The 10709-nt window shown below is 47.0% G+C and overlaps 1 long non-coding RNA gene across 2 annotated transcripts; it reads left to right on the top strand.

Moving 5' to 3' along the window:
- Window positions 1-939: 939 nt before the first annotated feature.
- LOC149869045 (uncharacterized) lies at window positions 940-1853 on the top strand. 2 transcript variants are annotated; one of them, XR_016441065.1, is made up of 2 exons: window positions 940-1271; window positions 1530-1853. It is a non-coding gene; the product is annotated as an uncharacterized LOC149869045 (long non-coding RNA). The 2 variants fall into 2 exon arrangements; XR_016441066.1 differs by having other exon boundaries at window positions 940-1315.
- The last annotated feature ends 8856 nt before the right edge of the window (window positions 1854-10709 follow it).

The following is a 10709-nucleotide window of genomic DNA, read 5'->3' as shown; positions in this document are numbered from 1 at the left end:
CTGCCATGGCAGGGGGTCGGACTAGATGATCTGCTCAGGTCCCTTCTGACCCTAGAAACTATGAAACTATAATCAGAAGTCATGAAGACAGACTTAAGATGACAGGCTGAGAGCCATGGGGCTCTTTAGCCTGGAAAAGTGCAGGCTCTGGGGTGCTCTGATGGCCACATACAAGTTTATCAGGGGTGACCTCCAGGATCTGGGGGAACGTTCGTTCACCAGAGCAACCCAAGGGATAATGAGGTTGAAGGGTCATAAACTAGTACAAGATCTTTTCAGGCTGGACATAAGGAAGAATTTCTTTACTGTCTGAGCCCCCAAGGTCTGGAACAGTCTGCCATCAGAGGTGGTTCAAGCACCTACATTGAACACCTTCAAGAGCAAATTGGATGCTTATCTTGCTGGGATCCTATGACCCCAGCTGACTTCCTGCCCTTTGGGCAGGGGGCTGGACTCGATGATCTTCCGAGCTCCTTTTCAGTCCTAATGTCTATGAAATCTATGAGGGTGGCTCGGGTTTTCCTGCGCCAGGGCTGTGACAGGAATGTACGCAAATATTTGTTTGGTTGGATTAATCCATTTTAGGTTGTGTTGAACCGTGATTATGTAAAGTTACTTCTTCTCTGATGAGAACTAACTTTAGATCAGGCATACCCCTGCTCTGCTAGTAAGGGCAGCAACTCCTGCGATGGTGTCGACACGGAGTTCTGCCAGGGCCCCTGCCCGGGGGGCGCGGCCTTCCCGGGGCTTGTCCGAGGCCTCCACCCAGACAGAGCCCTCGGGGGGGCTGCCGTCCTCCAACCCCCTGGCCTGCGGGAACTGCTTGGCAAGGTCTGGGGGGGCAGGGACTGGGGACTCCTGCACCTGTCCTGTAGGTATCCGCCTTAGGACCCTGGAGGAGCGGGTGCAGGAGCTCCTGGAGGAGGTTAGCAGGCTGAGGGGAATCCGTGAGGCAGAGGAGGAAATTGATAGGTATTTTCTTTCTCTGCAGGGTGATACAACAGAGGAGAGGGCAGACCGGGATGAGCCCTCCACCGCTGAGTGGCAGACAGTCTCCCGCGCCAGAGCTATTAACCATGTTGCGGCACCAGTTCCTCCTGTCCATCTGGAGAACAGATATGAGGTCCTGGCAGCCCTGGAGGAGGAGGGAGCAGTGGAAGATTCCAGGGAGGAGACTTTGTGCACACAATGTCCTGTGCGGGCGGCGGGAGTCAAGAGGCCTAAGAGGAGGAAGCGTCGCGTCATCGTGATTGGTGACTCCATCCTGAGAGGTACGGAGGGCCCCATCTGTCGCCAGGATCCCTCAGCACGTGAGGTATACTGCCTGCCCGGAGCGAAGATTCAGGATGTGAAGGGGATGCTCCAGTCCATCATCCAGCCCTCCGATTATTACCCCATGGTCCTTGTCCATGTGGGTACTAACGATGCGGCCAGGAGAGCCCCTGATCGCCTGATGGAGGACTACCATGCTCTGGGAGGCGTGCTGAGGGAGATGGGCGCACAGGCGGTCTTCTCTTCCATCCTGCCAGTGAGCGGACGCGGCAGACGTCACGAGATGTGCATTGCGGAGACCAACTGGAGGCTACAGGAATGGTGCTTCGAGGCGGGCTTTGGCTTCCTCAGCCATGACCGGCACATCGTGATGAGAGACATGCTGGGATGGGATGGGCTCCACCTTTCCCCTAAAGGTAAGCGTGTGTTCTCTTCCAGGTTGGTGAACCTCCTTCGGCGGGCTTTAAACTAGGCTCGTCGGGGGAGGGGGAAGATGAGGGCGGAGGAGACGATGACATACCAGGCCCAGCAACAGCCAGCGAGCCCAGACCAATGGTCAAAACGGAGAAACAGGTAAGCGATAGGGGACGGGGCATTGCTGAGACTAGGGGGTCAGTGGGCACAACCGCTGAAGGCCTCAAATGCCTCTACACGAATGCTCGAAGTATGGGGAAGAAGCAGGAGGAACTCGCCCTCCTCCTAGCTGTCACCAGCCCTGACATAGTAGGGATCACAGAAACGTGGTGGGACTCATCGCATGACTGGGCGGTGAGTGTCAAGGGCTATAGGCTATACAGGAAGGACAGGATAGGAAGGAAAGGTGGAGGAGTAGCACTCTACATCAAGGAGGAATATACTTCCTCGTTAATTAGCATGGGGGTAGAGGGGGGGCACTGGGCATTTTAGGGTGACCTAAACCCTAAGAACGCTTGCACACTCAAGCATTTAGAGCACCCTAAACTTGGTAAGGGCAATCTAAATGTAAGGCTGGTATGTATCCTAAGGGAAAGTATTGAATTAGTTGGAATGTTTTGCTGGAAGGATGTGGGCAGTGGGGTTCCGCAGGGCTCGGTCCTCGGGCCTGCACTGTTCAACATCTTCATCAGTGACTTGGATGAGGGGGTAGAAAGCACCCTGTTCAAGTTTGCTGATGACACTAAGATGTGGGGGGATGTGGGTGCACTAGAAGGGTGCAATAGGCTACAAGCTGACCTTGACAGGTTGCAACGGTGGGCGGATGAGAATAGGATGGGGTTTAACACTGATAAGTGCAAGGTGTTGCACATGGGGAGGAAGAACCGGCACCACACTTACAGGTTGGGGAACTCTCCTCTTGCCAGCACGGAGACGGAAAAGGATCTTGGAGTCGTCATTGACTCCACGATGAACATGGGCCGGCAGTGTGGGGAGGCAGTCAAGAAGGCCAATCGTACCCTATCATGCATCCACAGATGCATCTCGAGCAGGTCCAGGGAGGTGATCCTCCCCCTCTATGCGGCACTGGTCAGGCCGCAGCTGGAGTACTGCGTCCAGTTCTGGGCGCCACACTTCAAGAGGGACGTGGACAATATGGAAAGAGTTCAGAGGAGGGCCACTCGTTGTTATTGTTTGAAGTAGTCAGTAACTTAATGATTGTTGGTTCCCAAAATTAAAAACAAGGAAGAGTCTTCAAACCCAATCACAGGTGCAGAGTGCTAAGCCCTATACAGGTTAGATCATCTGCATCCAAATAAGAGCAGAAAAATCATGGGATTCTATCCCGAGATGGATATGGGGGAAAGGCTAAAATCTAAAGAAATCTTTGCAAAGAAACTAAAAAAGAGACAGAGGTACAGTTAAGTCATGTGATCAAGACACAGTCCACTTTTAAATCACAGACATACTCTGAAAAAGTTTACACATTGTGAAATGACACCTCTACCTTAAGCTTTTAAGCAAGCTTATGAGTGCAGTGAATATTCATTAAGACAAGATATCATAGGGCTAACAGAAACGTGGTGGGATTAGTCCCATGACTGGGCAGTTAGCATTAGGGGCTATAGGCTTTACAGGCGGGATAGAGAAGGAAGGAAAGGTGGGGGTGTGGCACTCTATGTCAAGGAGCACTACACATCCTCTGCCAGCAGAATGGGATCAGAGGAAGGGCAGGCTGAAGTGCTCTGGGCTAAGATTCAAGGGGACCGTGGGGAAAGTGATTTGACTGTGGGAGTCTACTACAGACCCCCCAGCCAAGGTGAGGAGCTGGACTGGAAATTTTCGGTCCAACTTGCAGAGGCACTTAGGGCAAGGGATGTAGTTGGCATGGGTGATTTTAATTACCCGGACATCTGCTGGGAAGAACAGTCAGCCAGGACGGACCATTCCAGGAGGTTCCTAGCTGAGATACAGGACCTCCACTTAATCCAGGAGGTGCACAGTGTGACCAGAGGAAACGCTCTGTTGGACCTGGTCCTGGCCACAGGCGATGACCTGGTAAGGGGCCTCCAGGTTCTTGATCCCCTGGGCAATAGCGATCATTGCTTGCTGGAATTCACCATCCAGTGCAGGGTGTCAAGGGCCTGCAGCAAGACGGTAGCCCTAGACTTTAGGAGGGCTAACTTCAACAAGTTGAGGAGACTAGCGGAGGAGGCGCTGGGGTCCTTGAGGGCAGGGGAACTCAGTGTCCAGGGCGAGTGGTCGTTTCTTAAGGAATCAATACTCAGGGCCCAGGGGGAGTCCATCCCAACAAGAAGCAAGGGGGGCAAGAGTGCCCGGAAGCCCCCCTGGCTCACGAAGGGCATCCAGGAATCCCTGCTTGCCAAAAAGGCGGCATACACCCAGTGGAAGGGGGGTGCTCTCTCCAAAGAGGAGTATACCTCTTCTGATCGGGCCTGTAGGGGGGCTGTCAGGAAAGCTAAGGCAGACATAGAGCTAGGACTAGTGCCCAAGATCAAGGATAATAAAAAGTCCTTTTTCAAATACATAGGGAGGATGAAGAAGGCACCAGGTAACGTGGGGCCCCTGCAAGATACGCTGGGCAATCTGGTGGTTGCGCCAGAGGAGAAAGCGGAACTCTTTACCAATTGTTCATGTCTGTTTTCTTGTGCAGGGACCGGGACTTCCCCGCTGGGATGCCAGACGGACTCAAGGGGAATGCCTCCAGACCTCAGGTTAGGGAGGACCGGGTTAGAGAGCTTCTGGAGGGGCTGGACGTGTTCAAGTCAGCGGGTCCAGATGCTCTCCACCCCAGGGTGTTGAGGGAGCTAGCTGGGGTTTTTGCAGGGCCCTTGGCACGGCTCTATGAGCACTCGTGGTGCTCGGGCCAGGTGCCAGATGACTGGAAGATACCTAATGTGGTCCCCATCTTCAAAAAAGGGAAGAGGGAGGACCCGGACAACTATAGGCCCATCAGTCTTACCTCTATCCTTGGGAAACTCTTTGAGAAGATCCTCAAGGAGCACATCTGTGATGGGCCGGCTTCAGGGATGATGCTCAAGGGTAACCAGCACGGTTTCATTAGGGGCAGGTCTTGTCAGACCAACCTGATTGCCTTTTATGATCAGGTCACAAAGGCAATGGATGCAGGTCTTGCCGTGGATGTAGTCTTTCTAGACTTCAGCAAGGCCTTTGACACCATCTCCCACCCCACCCTCATTAAAAAATTAGGCAACTGTGGCATTGATGCCTACAGTCAGATGGATTGCAGATTGACTGAAGGGTCATACTCAGAGGGTGGTGGTGGATGGGTCATATTCAACCTGGGGGGAAGCGAGCAGAAGAGTCCCCCAGGGCTCGGTCCTGGGGCCTGCGCTGTTCAACATCATCATCAGCGATTTGGACGACGGGGTGAAATGCAACCTATTTAAATTCGCTGATGATACCAAAATTTGGGGTGAGGTGAGCACGGTAGTAGGGAGGGAAAGACTGCAACAAGACCTGGATAGGTTACAGGAGTGGGCTGACATAAACAAGATGCGTTTCAATACTGGCAAGCGCAGGGTGCTGGACTTGGGCAGTAGAAACCAGCAGCACACTTATAAAATGGGAAACTCCCTTCTTGTGAGCACAGAGGCAAAAAGGGATCTTGGAGTCATTGCTGACTCCAAGATGAACATGGGCCGACAATGTGAGGTCTCGGTTGGCAGGGCTAACCACACCTTGTCGTGCATCCACAGGTGCATCTCAAGTAGAGCCAGGGAGGTGATCCTCCCTCTCTATGCAACACTTGTCAGGCCACAGCTGGAGTACTGCATCCAGTTCTGTGTGCCCCACTTCAGGAGGGATGTGGACAACACTGAAAGGGTCCAGAGGAGGGCCACCCGCATGATCCGGGGACTACAGGGCAGACCTAACATTGAAAGACTGCGGGACCTGAACCTGTTCAGCCTTCACAAGAGAAGGCTGAGGGGGGACCTGGTGACTGTCTATAAACTCACTAGGGAGGACCAGAAGGGTTTAGGGGAGACACTGTTTCTCCTAGCACCCCCTGGCATGACAAGGAACAATGGACACAGGTTATTAGAGAGTAGGTTTAGATTAGACATCCACAAGAACTACTTCACAGTCAGGGCGGCTAGCAGCTGGAACCAACTTCCTAGGGAAGTGGTGCTGACTGGGGATCTTTAAGAAGAGGCTTGATGACTAGCTGGCTAGACTCATCTGAGTCCAGTCTTTTTCTCCCGCCCAGGCCAGGGGTCGGGCTTGAAGATCTACAAGGTCTCTTCCGACCCTACTTCTATGATTCCATGAAGTAACTAAAATTTACTATTATTTCAAAGAAAGGATAGAAACACTATTCTCTGAGGGTCAGAATCTAAGGTACTAGCAAGACAAATTAGGTCAGTGGGAGTTAAGGGTAGAAGTGTTGTACATTAATTCATCATTTCAGAGGATCAGGATTCAAGAGTACACTAATACTGATTGAAAAACAAGTAGCACTTGCAAAAAAGCTACAAAAGGCTATACAACATTTCAAATTAAATTTGTCAGATCATCAGAACCTGTGAAAGCAGCATAACACCACTGAGGAAGGGGATGGGGAGAGAAGCTAAACCAGTTTTACACTAGAGCTGCTTCAAATGTTCTAGGTATGGGAATGCCTTTGCCTTTCTAAAATAGAGTAGGAATGAATGTTTCCTATTACGTCCCATGTGGATGGCATCAATTTTTTCCTCCCAGTCAAACGTATTTACCACATTCTTTCTTACACTCATGCTATTTCTTCTCAATTACAAAACTGTTTGATCTTTAGTCATTAAATAATTGTAGTAACTGAAGCTACCTTGTAAGTCTGTGCAATACTGCATATGCACATTTGGAAATCCTAAGAGGTAACTATTTTACTAAGAATATTAAGAAAGCCTTAGTCAAGCAATGTTGTGTTTGTCCTGTCAGCAGACATCTGCAGCACTCTTGCACCAAAATCTCTCATGGCCTTTCAAACACTAGTGATAATGTGCAAGAAATAAAACTTGCATTGTAACTGCAGGAGCAATTTCTTCTTTTAAAAGTTTGCTCGGAGCTGAAGTGGCAATAACACATCCCCTTAAACTATGGACATAGAGCTTTAGGATTATCAGCTCTAGGGACCATTTTAGCTCTGTTATCAGTAGATGCTAAACAAATACAGCATCTGTTTTTTAATGCAATGGCACTTACTATATAAAAAACCCTCTATGGAGCTGGGCTAGTTGTCTCTTGAATAAAAATTCAGTATTAAGTTCTAATCCTGCAGACAGTTATGCACAATCTTAGCTTTATGCACATGACTAGTTCTGTTGGCTTCAAGGAACAAACAGCACTGGGACATTACACAATAAGAACGTGTAGCACTCAAGGTCTGCATAAATGATATTACCAGGCTAAAAAAAGGTTAAATGATTTCCACTTTTATGTTAATCTAGCCTCAAAAAAGATTAGTCTATCTTCAAATTTTAATGAGTACATCAAAGGAAGTCCCAGAATAGAGCTTGGTAGCTATGGTGAGATTCTATTAACTTAAAAAAGAAGTTTGGACAAAAGTATAAGTTGCTCCCCCCCCCCGGAGTCCAAAGATATGCATCTAGCAGGTTGACCTGCTGCCCCAGAATATATTGTTATGAAATTTTTTAATGAAAATTTTCAAGATATTTTTGTCATTTCAGCAGAAAGTGTGCATCACTTAACCAAACAGAATAAATAATATTTATCTTGGGATATAGTCTAATATATGAAAACATAAATATTTATTAACACATTAATGCAGACACTGTGAAGTTTCTGGCATTAAGCCACATTGAGGTGTGCATCTGCATACACTGAGGACAATATATTAGCATGTGTATACAAAGCTTTCTCCGATTCTTTCTCCTCCTTGGTTCCCTATGAAAACCAATTACATTTTGAATTACTAAGCCCCTCCACACTTTGTGGAGTAATAAATGGATAGTTAGTCAAAACTAAAAAGAAAAACACTATGACTCCGCAGGGTGAGTGTCAATTAGAGATTTTAAACTGCCCTTGAGATTACTAGCTTAGCTCTAATTGATGCCACAGTACTATGTAATATGCCATGTGGAAAAATGTACAATGCTTTTTTGACTCCCCAAAGGATCACTTAATATATTGCATTATTATAGAAAAAGGCATTGTCAAAATTGTCCACACAATATACAGTAGTTCAAAAAAAGCAGGTATGGGGAATGGGAACATAAACTGCAGGCCCTAATTTTGCTTGGTTATTAATCTATAGCTGCATGTGAGCATCGATTGGATCAGGCAAGCTGTGGGAGGATGAGTCAAATGTGGACCAGCCTCACTCCCCCCCTCCCAATGTTCTAATCAGCAAACTGCAGTAGGCTCATAAGCCTAGAAGTGCCTAGTTAAAGTAAATAGGAAAATATCAAAAACCAAATGACCCAATTCTCCCACCACAAAAGTTTTAGAAAAGTAGAATGCCACTGACTGGTGTGGCCAGAGAGGAAAAGAGGTAGGGCTGTGCAAAGCTTCTGTCATTGAGTCGGTTTGGTGGAGATTCAGCCTGATTTGGCGGCTGAATCTCTGAATCCAAATCAAATCAGGAGACCCTTTAATCTCTCCAAATTGAATTGGAACCCTCTGAATCAATGTGGAGATATTTGATGAGTTGGACATAAACACAACTTTAAATGTTTTTTCTACATACTTCAAGATACCAGGTGGCTTGTGAACACTGAGATGGTGGGGCAGATGGAGCATCCCACAGGAGTGTGGGGGAGAGGGGGGGAGTGCACTTAGAGGTGGACCTGGAAGTAGACCAGAAGCACATCTGGTCTACTTCCAGGTCCTCTGCAGAGCACATGAGGAACCCTCTCCCCACCCCCCAGTTCAGCAACTGGAGCATGCTCGGTCTGGGGGCCACCCAAAGTCCCCCCATGGCCAACTGCCAAGCCAGAGAGGTGCAGGGGGGGGTACACCACCAAGCATGTGTGTGACCTCCCCCCCCCCATGCCCCTTTGGGACACTCCATCTGCTCCATCATCTCAGCACTCACAAGCCGCACCTGATACCTCAAGGTATGTAGAAAAGACATTTAAAGCCTTGCCTGTGGCTGAATCGTGGATTCTCTGAATCAGCATCGAATCTTCAGATTTGGATTCAAATGAATCAAATCAGGACAGTGATCTCAATCAATGAATCAAATCACTATCCCCCCTGATTTGGCCTGAATCCGAATTGAATACAGCCCATTTTGCACATCCCTAAAAAGAGGCTGAGGCTGTGACAGCTGAGACCCTGACAAGTGCCTGAGAAAGTGGCTGGAAGGTGTGCCCCCTTCCAGCCACCTGATTGATCTTTGTCTTCTTTCCCCAGTACCAGGTACAGTTAATTCCCTGATTAGCAACCTGATCCTTGGCCCTTTACCCACTCAAAACCTTCCAGTAACAGGGGCAGGGTTTCTGGTTACAGTAAGCATTTTTTCTTAATATAAAAATGTACAAATCATATCAATAACAGTTTTAACCATAATAAGAAAATCAAATAATGCATTAATACTTCATTGAGTATTCCTCAAATTTAAATCTAATGATAAAGTAGCCAACACTGTTCTATGTCACACTCTTTTCAGGTACCTCCTTGAACTGTGAGTAACTACATAGTATCTGAAAAAATGTATCATCCGGGGGAAAAAGAATAAAAATTAACATTTTAAAGTTTTTTTCACAATATTTCAGCACCATTGTAACACCACTGGTATCAGCTGCATTACATCTGATTTACTTTCATGTCAAAAGGGAAATAGATTGTTTATTTTTCAGTATTAGTTCCGTCTTATTATTACTTGTAGTTATGCAAGTGATCTATAATCTATGCAAAAGGTGTTGGATCCATAGCCTTGAAAAATTAGGACTACTTGGCAATTAAAGAAAAGAAAAAGACCACAAACATCGGGAGTGCACATTTCATCTACATCATTCTGCTCACCTGCCTTCATTCTTTTGTAGACTAAAAGGGGTGAGAAAGACGGATGGTCACTTTTCCTATTCTGTTATTGGCCTTTTCCCTGAAACTTTAGCACACAACCTCATTCTGTCACAATATGCTCTAGGACATGAAATGCTTCAAATCATCAAGAAATAGGTGATGAAATATATTAATGTGTGGGATGGGATATGCCAACATTAAGACATGTGTGTGGGAACTACAGTGAGCAATAGAAGGATCAGTGAGCTTGTGTTTAGTCATTTGCAGGTGGTTGAAACCACTTATAAAAATAAGTTTTGTCCATACCATAGCCAACCTACATTAGAGGTTCCATCCCTTCTCAAGCATTTATATAAAACCCAGAAAACATAGTTTAATTAAAACACCTGTTCTGATTGTAAAAATCACTGGCCAAAGACACATGAGATTTGGTTGACATGTCTTCCCTTCATGATGACTTGTAAACACACCAACGTACACACGGGCAATTTTACACATGCAATCGCTGTAGCACCAGATGTTTTGAAAAGTGCCTGGTGCTGTGATGTGTGCAGTTGCATAAGTAGCAAAATACATATCGGATCTAAGAAAATGGCAGTGGAGCACTTTTGAACTAAAACATATTCTAAGTGCTTTAGTTCAAAAGTGCCTTGCCACCATTTTCTGCATGCTGATGTGCATTTCACCACTTATGCAACTGCACATGGCAGTTTGCCTCAGCTCATGTGCAGAGCAGACTCAGTTAATAGAGTCTGGTCCAAAGCAGCAGATCTCCAGCGTGTTGCGGGACAAAAAAGTATGTGCATAAATGCCCACATACAGAATAAGATGTTTAATGCACACAATTCAAGTTACTAGGAGTTTGGGTTTTTTCCTATTGATTTGAGTGGTAACAAGGTCAAGCTCCATATGAATTAAACTCAAAGAAGATAAATTCTTTGGCATCAATAACCTGTTTATATGACGCATAAACTTGTTGAACATTTCAGCCATTCATGAGGTAATGATTCTTTGTT

Source organism: Crocodylus siamensis, chromosome 3 (genome assembly GCF_052110815.1).
Source record: "Crocodylus siamensis isolate JL-2025a chromosome 3, ASM5211081v1, whole genome shotgun sequence".
NCBI lineage: Eukaryota > Metazoa > Chordata > Crocodylia > Crocodylidae > Crocodylus > Crocodylus siamensis.
This window is presented reverse-complemented; position numbering and strand designations above follow the sequence as displayed.